Raw genomic sequence first — 8,638 nt, 5'->3', positions numbered from 1 at the left:
TGATATTGAAGCTGGGAAATGTATATTCTCTACTATCAGTGCAACCAATTTGCCAGTCCTTCATCACATCATTTTCATCCCATAGGTGATGCCTTTAGCCATGATGGCACCTGTCCTTCTGGCTGTCATAGACTTGGCTGTCACTGGCTGTCATAGAGCTCCTGTCTCTCTTTCCAACCATCTTCTTAATGATGGTGACATCCTAACTTTGCTTCATTTTCATATGTGGACAGATTTTCTTTCACATTTTGGCCTCTCTGGAACGCTACCTGGCCATTGTTTTTCCCTCCTAAAAAGAGCACCACCAGGGGAATTTCCATTTCCTTTTCTTGGTTGTTTATGTTGTAACAACACTGCTGTTAATGTTCGGGGGAACCTGATTTTGCATTAGTATAAAGAATCTTTTGTTGACAGTTTACTGAATCATATTGAAATTTTAAGAAAAAAAAAACAGATGCCAGTTCATATACTGTATATTTCATTCAGTGTCATTTGCTAACAATGTGAAGACATATTTGATCAGTACAGTGGTTTAATTTGCACAATTGCACCCTGCCTTGACTGTCATGAAGGCCTACAGAATACTTCATTTATAACACAAATAACTTTTCTTCACAACAAGAAATCCAACTCAACTCAATGAAAGGTAGCAATTTCACTTACAGGACAACAGAAACAGGCCATGACAATAGTATATTTGACTGTGCAAATTCTGAGCATTTCTTTTCCATTTTTTGCATCATGCTATATTTGCAGCATCAGTTGCGACTTGATTTAATTCACCTTCTGGAAAATTTATCCTACAACATAAATGCAATTTAGTCAAATCTGGTTTGTGAAGAAAGAGTAAAGATAAAATCAGAGTGCTGGGAAAGTCTGCACTGACTCCATAAATGAAGAACACACATTCATATCTGTGTTACTGCATCATGAAGAACCCAAACAAAATTCCAAACAAATCTTAAAATCAACACTCCCAGTATAGAAATGATGGTGTAGAGTGCCCTTTGCTTTGATTTGTCAAGTCTGTTCTTGTTTTCACCCAGTTGCTCTGGCCCTGAATGAATTAAAATGCAAAGTATGGAAACATTGAAGAAAGTCAGGGGATCAAACCTGAACCCAAGAGAAAGGGATCCAGAATATGGGTTATTTTTTTCATTACGTTTACACTCATTATTCCAATATAAATCAGCCAAACACACCCAATGGCGACATTCCTGATTTGTTTCCAGATGACGGGGTGGACAACAGCCAGGTAGCGATCTGTGCAGGTAAGGAATTAAAACAAATTCTCTCCATTCCAGGAAATGGACCAGAAGCCATGTCCCATATTTATTATCTTGATACATTCAAAGTAGATCCCACAGAAAAATAGGGCGTGCCCCAATAAAACAATCAGCTCCATAGCTGAAAAGTTGATGGTGAAGAAGTCTGTGTTATTTAGGGAATGCCGCCGCTTCCATTTTGGGAGACCCAGGTAGAAGCTGAGAATACAAAGAGGGAGCAAGAGGAGCTCTAAAGTAATGATAAAGGTGGTGTAAACTAAAATGCCATCCCTTGATCTGAAACATGCCAAATGGATGTCTAGCTGGGAGTAGGACTGATTACGATGAAGATAATTATCCATGGAGGCGGAAATGTTTGCCATCATATCTGAAAAAGAAAAGAATAAGACGGCCTGTTTAGAAAGTTCAGAACAGTCAGCACTATCTCTCCATTTATGGGTAGATACCCACAATTATTTTCAAATGATTCTCTTAAATGAACTTCTTGGAGAAACATACTGATCGAGAATTTAGTCATCAGGCTGTGAAGAAGAAGCTGTTTTGGTCTGGAGTAGAGATCAAAATCTTAAGTACTTGACAACAAAATACTATAACTACATTTAGAGCAGTGCTTCCCACTTATTTTCTGTTACGCCCCCCCTAGGAAGAAGAAAACATTTTGCGCCCCCCCACCGACCGTGACTATAATTAGTATCATTTGCCTATGAAATTGTTATAAGTACACCTCTGCATAACATTGTATTCTAATTAACATTAAAGAAAACAAAAAAGAAAAAGAAATATAGACCAAAACGGGATGATTGTTGCCAATTTTCGGCACGTTTCCGCTGAAAAACCTCAAGCGGCTGATCAGCGTGACTGGGGTGTAATGTCTTTAAGTGACGCCTTCATTTATTTGGCTTCATGCTGTCCTGCCAACATTTTTAGACACAGTAAACACACCGGTCTTTCCTCGTCTCCCACCGTAGTCGCAGTGAAGCCAAGCGCTATATATGCTTCGTCATACTTCCTCGTCTTAGCTTTCGGGAGACTTTCGTTTGTCTCATTATCTCCGTCTCTCTCCGTCTTTCTTTTCATCACTGTTAAGTATTTTTTCATGGTGTCTCTTGAGGGTTTGCTCACTGCTCTTCTTATCTCTTGCTCTGTGCAGTGTGTGCGCGAATGCTCGGTGCAAAAAAACTCTACACCATAGATCTAATACTCCCTGCGCACTCTGACAATGAGAGCGCCACTGCCACCTACTGTAGTTGATGTGCAATTACACTTTATTCTAGTACGGCAAAAAAACCCAAAACACAACATGTTCCTCACGGTCACACGCACCCCCCCGACATCGCACTTAGAGTCAGTTCACCTATGTCACAAATAATTTCAGATTCAAACCCTGTGGTCTTGAACCTAAATCTAAAGGCATCATCTTAAATGTAATAATCAGAGAAATTAAAACTTGTTAGAAAACTATGAATTAACTTTTTTCTGTCCTTTGAATCTGCCTCACATGTAGGTTCTCTTCTCCAAACAATGAATTACCAAACACTCTGCCCATCCTTTATGGTCTTTCTTGCTGTGTCCCACTCTCTATGTCTCTCATGGCATCTTTATTCAAAATAATCAACACTTTAATCACAAACCAACTTAATTTATTTGACAGGACACAGCAGATTTGCATTCTTGATTCTATCAACACAACTTCATTTACTGTTACAAATTACATATCAAGAAATCATTTATAGCTAGGGATTTCTATTAGGCTTTAACTGATGAATAGCTGAAATTCAAATGATGCAAAGAAAAAATGAGTGACTATTCAAATTACAAAGGCTCATTTGGCTGTTTCTCTCCAGTATTTGCGTATTTATGATTCTCATCACCTGTACATGACGTCCATGAATGCATCCTTGCTTTGTTAGTGGCCACCTTTTTCTTGTCAGAGTTGTCAAGGTGGGAAAAACATCCTAACAGGTCACAGGTCCATTCTCAAAGCACACTATTCACTTACGCATTCTATCCTGGGGCTAATTTGTAGTCTTTAAAGCTATCTATCAATTTTTCACACAGGCATGTCTTCCAAACCCCTTTTTTCATCACCTCATTGTCATAGTCTAGGTTGACCCCTAAATGATAGTGTCACCAGTATCCTGCTCCAGCAAGTCATTCTGACTCTCACAGACCTGAATATTATTGGCGGTCATAGAGCTCCTGCCTCTCTTTCCAACCATCTTATTCTGTATTGCTAACTATACCCAAGTTCACATTGTCATGATGGCGACGTCCCAGTGTTGTTTTATTTTTATATGTGGACAGATTTGCTTTCACGTCTTTGCCTGTCTGGAATGTTACGAGGGCGTTGGTCACTCAGTATTTATATGCACCATAAAAAGAGCGCCACCAGCGGAATCTCCATCTTATTGTCTTAGAACAATCAAAATTGTCTCAAGGTGCTTTACAGAAACCCAGGGCCTGACCCCCCAACAATGGTAAAGAAACACTCCTAACAAGAAGAAACCTTGAGCAGGACCAGGCTCATATGCGAGGATCCTCCTATTGATGGCCAGCTGGGAAAAGAAGGGGAGGACAGGTGAAGAAGAGACTAGATCTAAATTATATGTGGATGATGAGCAGCTCAGTGGGTTTAGAGTTTAGCTGGTCAGTGAACAGCTATGAGGTTGGTAATACCTTTATACAAAGAGGGGAGGGGGGAGAGATAGAAGCACAAAAAGTACTCAAGAAAATGTGTTCACAACATTATTGCTGACCTACAGAAGGGTCAAACCTTCAATAATTTGATCTGCCTTACACTATTTTACTGCCCAGCCTTCAGTTTGTGTATATTTTACTTGGAATATAAAACAACATAAAGACACTGACATTTGTGATCAGTAGGTTGGATTCATTCAGAAATTTTAACACCATCTTGGTTAATTTAATGTAAAACAACCCACATGTAACCATCATGAATGCATACATAGAGTTTATTCGTAACACAAAAAACTGTACCTCACAACAACAAATCATCTCAGAAGCCAAACTGTGGAGCATCTCAATGAAATGCCAGAACCTCCACTTACAGGACAACAGGAACAGTTCATGGCAATAGTATAGAAGGCTATGCAAATTACTAACAAGTTTATTGTTTCCGATATGCTAGATTTGCAGCATCGGGGGTGACCTAATTTAATTCACCTTCTGGGAGTATTTTTCTTGCAACGTAAACACAACTTTATTGTATCTGGTTTGTAAAGAAAGAGTAAAGGTAAAATCAGAGTGCTGGGAAAGTCTGCCCAGACTCCATAGACAAAGAACGCACAATCATCTATATGTGTTATTGCATCATGAAGAACCCAAACTAACTTCCACACAAATCTTAAGATCAACACTCCCAGTATAGTAGTGATGGTGTAGAGTGCCCTTTGCTTTGACTGGTCAAGTCTGTTCTTGTTTTCACCCTGTTTCCTTGGACCTGAATGAATTAAAATGCAAAGTATGGAAACATTCAAGAAAGTCAGGAGGATCAAGCCTGAAACCAAGAGAAAGAAATCCAAAATCTGGGCCGTAGTTTCAATTAATTTCAAACTTGTTATCAGGAAGGGCATTATCCAAACACACCCAGTAGTGATGTTCCTGATTCGTTTCGATCTTTGACTTTTCAGGTGTATGTAGATGATGGGGTGGACAACTGCCAGGTAGCGATCTGTGCAGGTCAGGAAGTGAAGCAAATTTTCTCCATGCCAAGAAATGGTCCAGAAGCCAAATCCCACATTAATCATCTTTTCCTGTTCTAAGTAGATACCACAGAAACAAAGGGAGTGCCCGAAAAAAACAATCAGCTTCATGGTTGCAAAGTTGATAGTAAAGAAGTCTGTATTATTCAGGGCGCGCAGCCGCTTCCATTTTTTGAGACCCAGGTAGAAGATGAGAATACAAAGAGGGAGCAAGAGGAGTGTTAGAGTAATGACGAAGGTCATGTAATGTAAGATGCTTTCCATTGATCTGAAGCAGGCCAGATAGCGGTCTACCTGGGAGCAGGACATATTAGGATGATGGTAGACATTCCCAGAGGTGGAACAATTAACCATCGTATCTGGAATAGAAAAGAATAAGATGGCCTGTTTAGAAAGTTCACAGCAGCCAGCACCATCTGTCCATTCTTGGTGTAGATGCCGACAATTATTTTAACTGATTCTGTTAGATGAGATATAAATAAATTATCTTGGAAGAACATACTGCTTAACAATTGGGTTACACAGAGAAGATAATTGGGATTTTTGTCCCAATCATTTTACCCCTTCCAGACCAAGGAGAGTAAAAGCTCATTTATCGTATATCTTTTATGATTGTACTAAGAGATTATCCTGTGGTCTGAGGAGGGTTAACAGTCAGTTTAATGTATTTCCAGGCTTTATGTTTCTGTCCTCCCCCATCTAATTCTACTCTGCCCAGCTGGCCATCAGCAGGATGGTCCCCCCATTTGAGCCTTGTCCTGCTCACGGTTTCTTCCTGTGGAAGGGGAGATATTCCTTTCTTGTTGGGGCTCTGGCCCTGGGTTTGTATAAAGCGCCTAGAGACAACAGGAACATTTGCTATTTATCCCAATAACCACAAATCCGTGACTTATAATGTGGAACGGAATCAAGAAGCAAGCTGACTAAGGGAAAAGAAAGCAGGCATAAATAAAAATAATGAAAGATTGCCCCGAGCCATCTTTCCCTTTTCTTGTATGTTCTCTACCAGGTTGAATGTTGTGTTTTCCAGTTGTGACTATGTTTCATCTTTATTTTTGAGAGATTACATGTGAGTATGTGAGCGTTCTGCTTTTGAGGGCCAGTTTCTAATGGGGCAGAATCGCGATGTGTATGGTGTGCTGTGTGGAGATTATCAGAGATCAACACACACAGTTCCATCAAAATTGTTCAATGCCGGATTCTTGATTTTCATGTGTGGGGCCTATAGTGACTAAAGTTGTTGCTTGTTCTCTCGAAGTGATCAAAAGATTTAGTATAGTCTGGCTAAAATACACCCAACTACATTTTGAGTAATCTCACCTTCGACACAACTTAATTCAGATTCCAATCTTGTGATCTTTAAGATCAATCCAAAATCATCACCTCAAATCTAATCATAAGAAATTAAAACTTTCTGTTGGAAAACTGATTGTGAATTCACTTTCAGCAATAATGAATCTTTTAAATAAAGATGAATTAAAAACAGTAAAGCCCAAACCTTTTCTGTTCTTTGAATCTGCCTCACGTGTAGGTTCTCCTCTCCAAACAATGAATTACCAATCCCTCTGCCCGCCGTGTACGATCTTTCTTTCTCTGTCCCACTCTCTCTGCCTCCAATGACAAAATTAAATATGACAAATATTTAAAATGATCAACACATTAATCACAAACCAACTTAATTTATTCACCAGAAAAAAGTAGATTTGCATGCTTGATTCTACCAACACAACTTGATTTACTGTTACAAATCACACAGAGAAATCTCATAGCTATGAATTTCCATTCAGCTCCAACTGATGAATAGCTGAAATTCAAATGATGCAAAGAAAAAAAGTGAGCCACTATTCAAATCACAATGACCCATTAGGCTGTTTCTCTCCAGTATTTGTGTATTCACAATTTGCATCAGCTGTACATACAGTCCAGTCATGCATCCATCTTCTGTTAGTGGCCGCTTAGTTCTTGTCAGGGTTGTGGGGACGTAGACCATCCTGACAGTCAGGTGGAAAAAGTGGCCTGACAGGTCACAGTCCAGGTGCAAGCCACACCATTGACTCATACATTAAACATTAGGGTTGACAAAAGTTCAAGTTGGCAATCAGCATAAAGGAGACAGTTAAGAGGCCAAAAATATGAGACTTTAACCTTATACCAATAGAGGGGACAAAAACAGGAGCTCAGAGTGAAGCTTTGAGGAAAAAGCGTATCAATCTACTATGTCTGGAAAACATTGCTCTATCAAACGCCATGCAATGATGGATATGCTGATATCATCATTCCCAGTGGACTGACCTTTACTAATTGAGGGACATATACACCTTTATTTGTTGTCTTGCTTTACAAATGAGTGCCAACATTTTTTTATACATTGTCCTGGGTACAAAAGAACAGGACTTTAATTCCGAAGGTTTTATTCAATATATTCAGTTAACAAAAAACCTCTTTCATGTTGGCATCTAGTGCAGGGGATTGTGGCCAAGTATGCTAATGGATCATGGAAATTATTTTGTCATTGCTTGTTAAAGTCTATTCATGGCCGAGCTTTGCTCACTATTGGAAATGCCTAATAAACCTTATGTCTTCCTAATATTGCTATTACAACATGCTAACATTCCTGTTCGTTGCAGGAAAAGCAAAGGTAATATCACGCTGCAAGCGAGATTAATCCAAACTGCACATAATAAAGACAAACAATCAATATGTACTGTTTCATCAAAAAACAATGCAACAGTGAGACAAAAAGCACACCTTGCTAGTAGTGCTGCCTGTATGACAAAAATGTGGTAGAAAGCCCTCTTTTTTGATTGATTAAGTCTCCTCTTTTTCCCCTCTTCCCAGAAGATTGGACCAATTAGAACCGAGATAATTGACACTAAGCTGAAGCAGAGTGCGATGACTAAGAACGTCATGATATAAAATTCAACTGAAGGGGAGGCTTTTCCTAAAAACAGCAGTATGACTTTTCCTAAATTGAACAACCAAACAGCGCCGATGGTGATGTTTCTGATTCTGATCCCACTCTCTTTTCGCAGGTTGCGATAAGCAATAGGATGTACTACAGCCAGGTAGTGCTCCATACAGATCAAAAGGTAGAAGAATGTCTCCCCGTACCAGCTAAATGACCACATACCATAAGCATTAAACAGTTGAATATATTGTTTCTGAAAAATGCTGTACATCATGAGAAGGCACCCAGAAACACCAACAAACTCCATGGCTGCCATGTGGTAGATGAAGACATCCGAATGTACCACTGTCGCTGGTTCGACTGCAAAACACTGTTGGAAACTTCTTTTGAGACCCAGGAAGATGACAATGAAAGAGATCGGTAATAAAAGAACAGAGTGGGTGACAAAGAAGGGGATTAAGATGATGACACCTTCTGTGTTAAAGAGGCAATTTGCTGTTATATTTATCCTTGAATTGGTGGATGAAAGGTATAGGTGAAGAAGATGGTCATTGTTGAAGGAAGAGTTTCTGGACATCTGCAAGCAAGAAAATTACATGATGCTATTACATGACGCTAACAATGAACTGTGTTTTAGGCAAAGGCCCATAAAGAGCAGTTATATAATAACTGGCATTATTATTTTTTTGTTCTTACCTTTCTTCCTTTAAATCTCCTCACTG

General features: G+C 39.3%; 1 long non-coding RNA gene across 1 annotated transcript; it reads right to left on the bottom strand.

Moving 5' to 3' along the window:
• Window positions 1–455: 455 nt before the first annotated feature.
• LOC130522692 (uncharacterized) lies at window positions 456–2,473 on the bottom strand. The gene is made up of 2 exons (XR_008949679.1): window positions 2,229–2,473; window positions 456–1,653 (listed from the first exon to the last, which is right to left on the bottom strand). It is a non-coding gene; the product is annotated as an uncharacterized LOC130522692 (long non-coding RNA).
• Window positions 2,474–8,638: the final 6,165 nt, after the last annotated feature.

This window comes from Takifugu flavidus, chromosome 3, assembly GCF_003711565.1.
Source record: "Takifugu flavidus isolate HTHZ2018 chromosome 3, ASM371156v2, whole genome shotgun sequence".
Lineage (NCBI taxonomy): Eukaryota > Metazoa > Chordata > Actinopteri > Tetraodontiformes > Tetraodontidae > Takifugu > Takifugu flavidus.
This window is presented reverse-complemented; position numbering and strand designations above follow the sequence as displayed.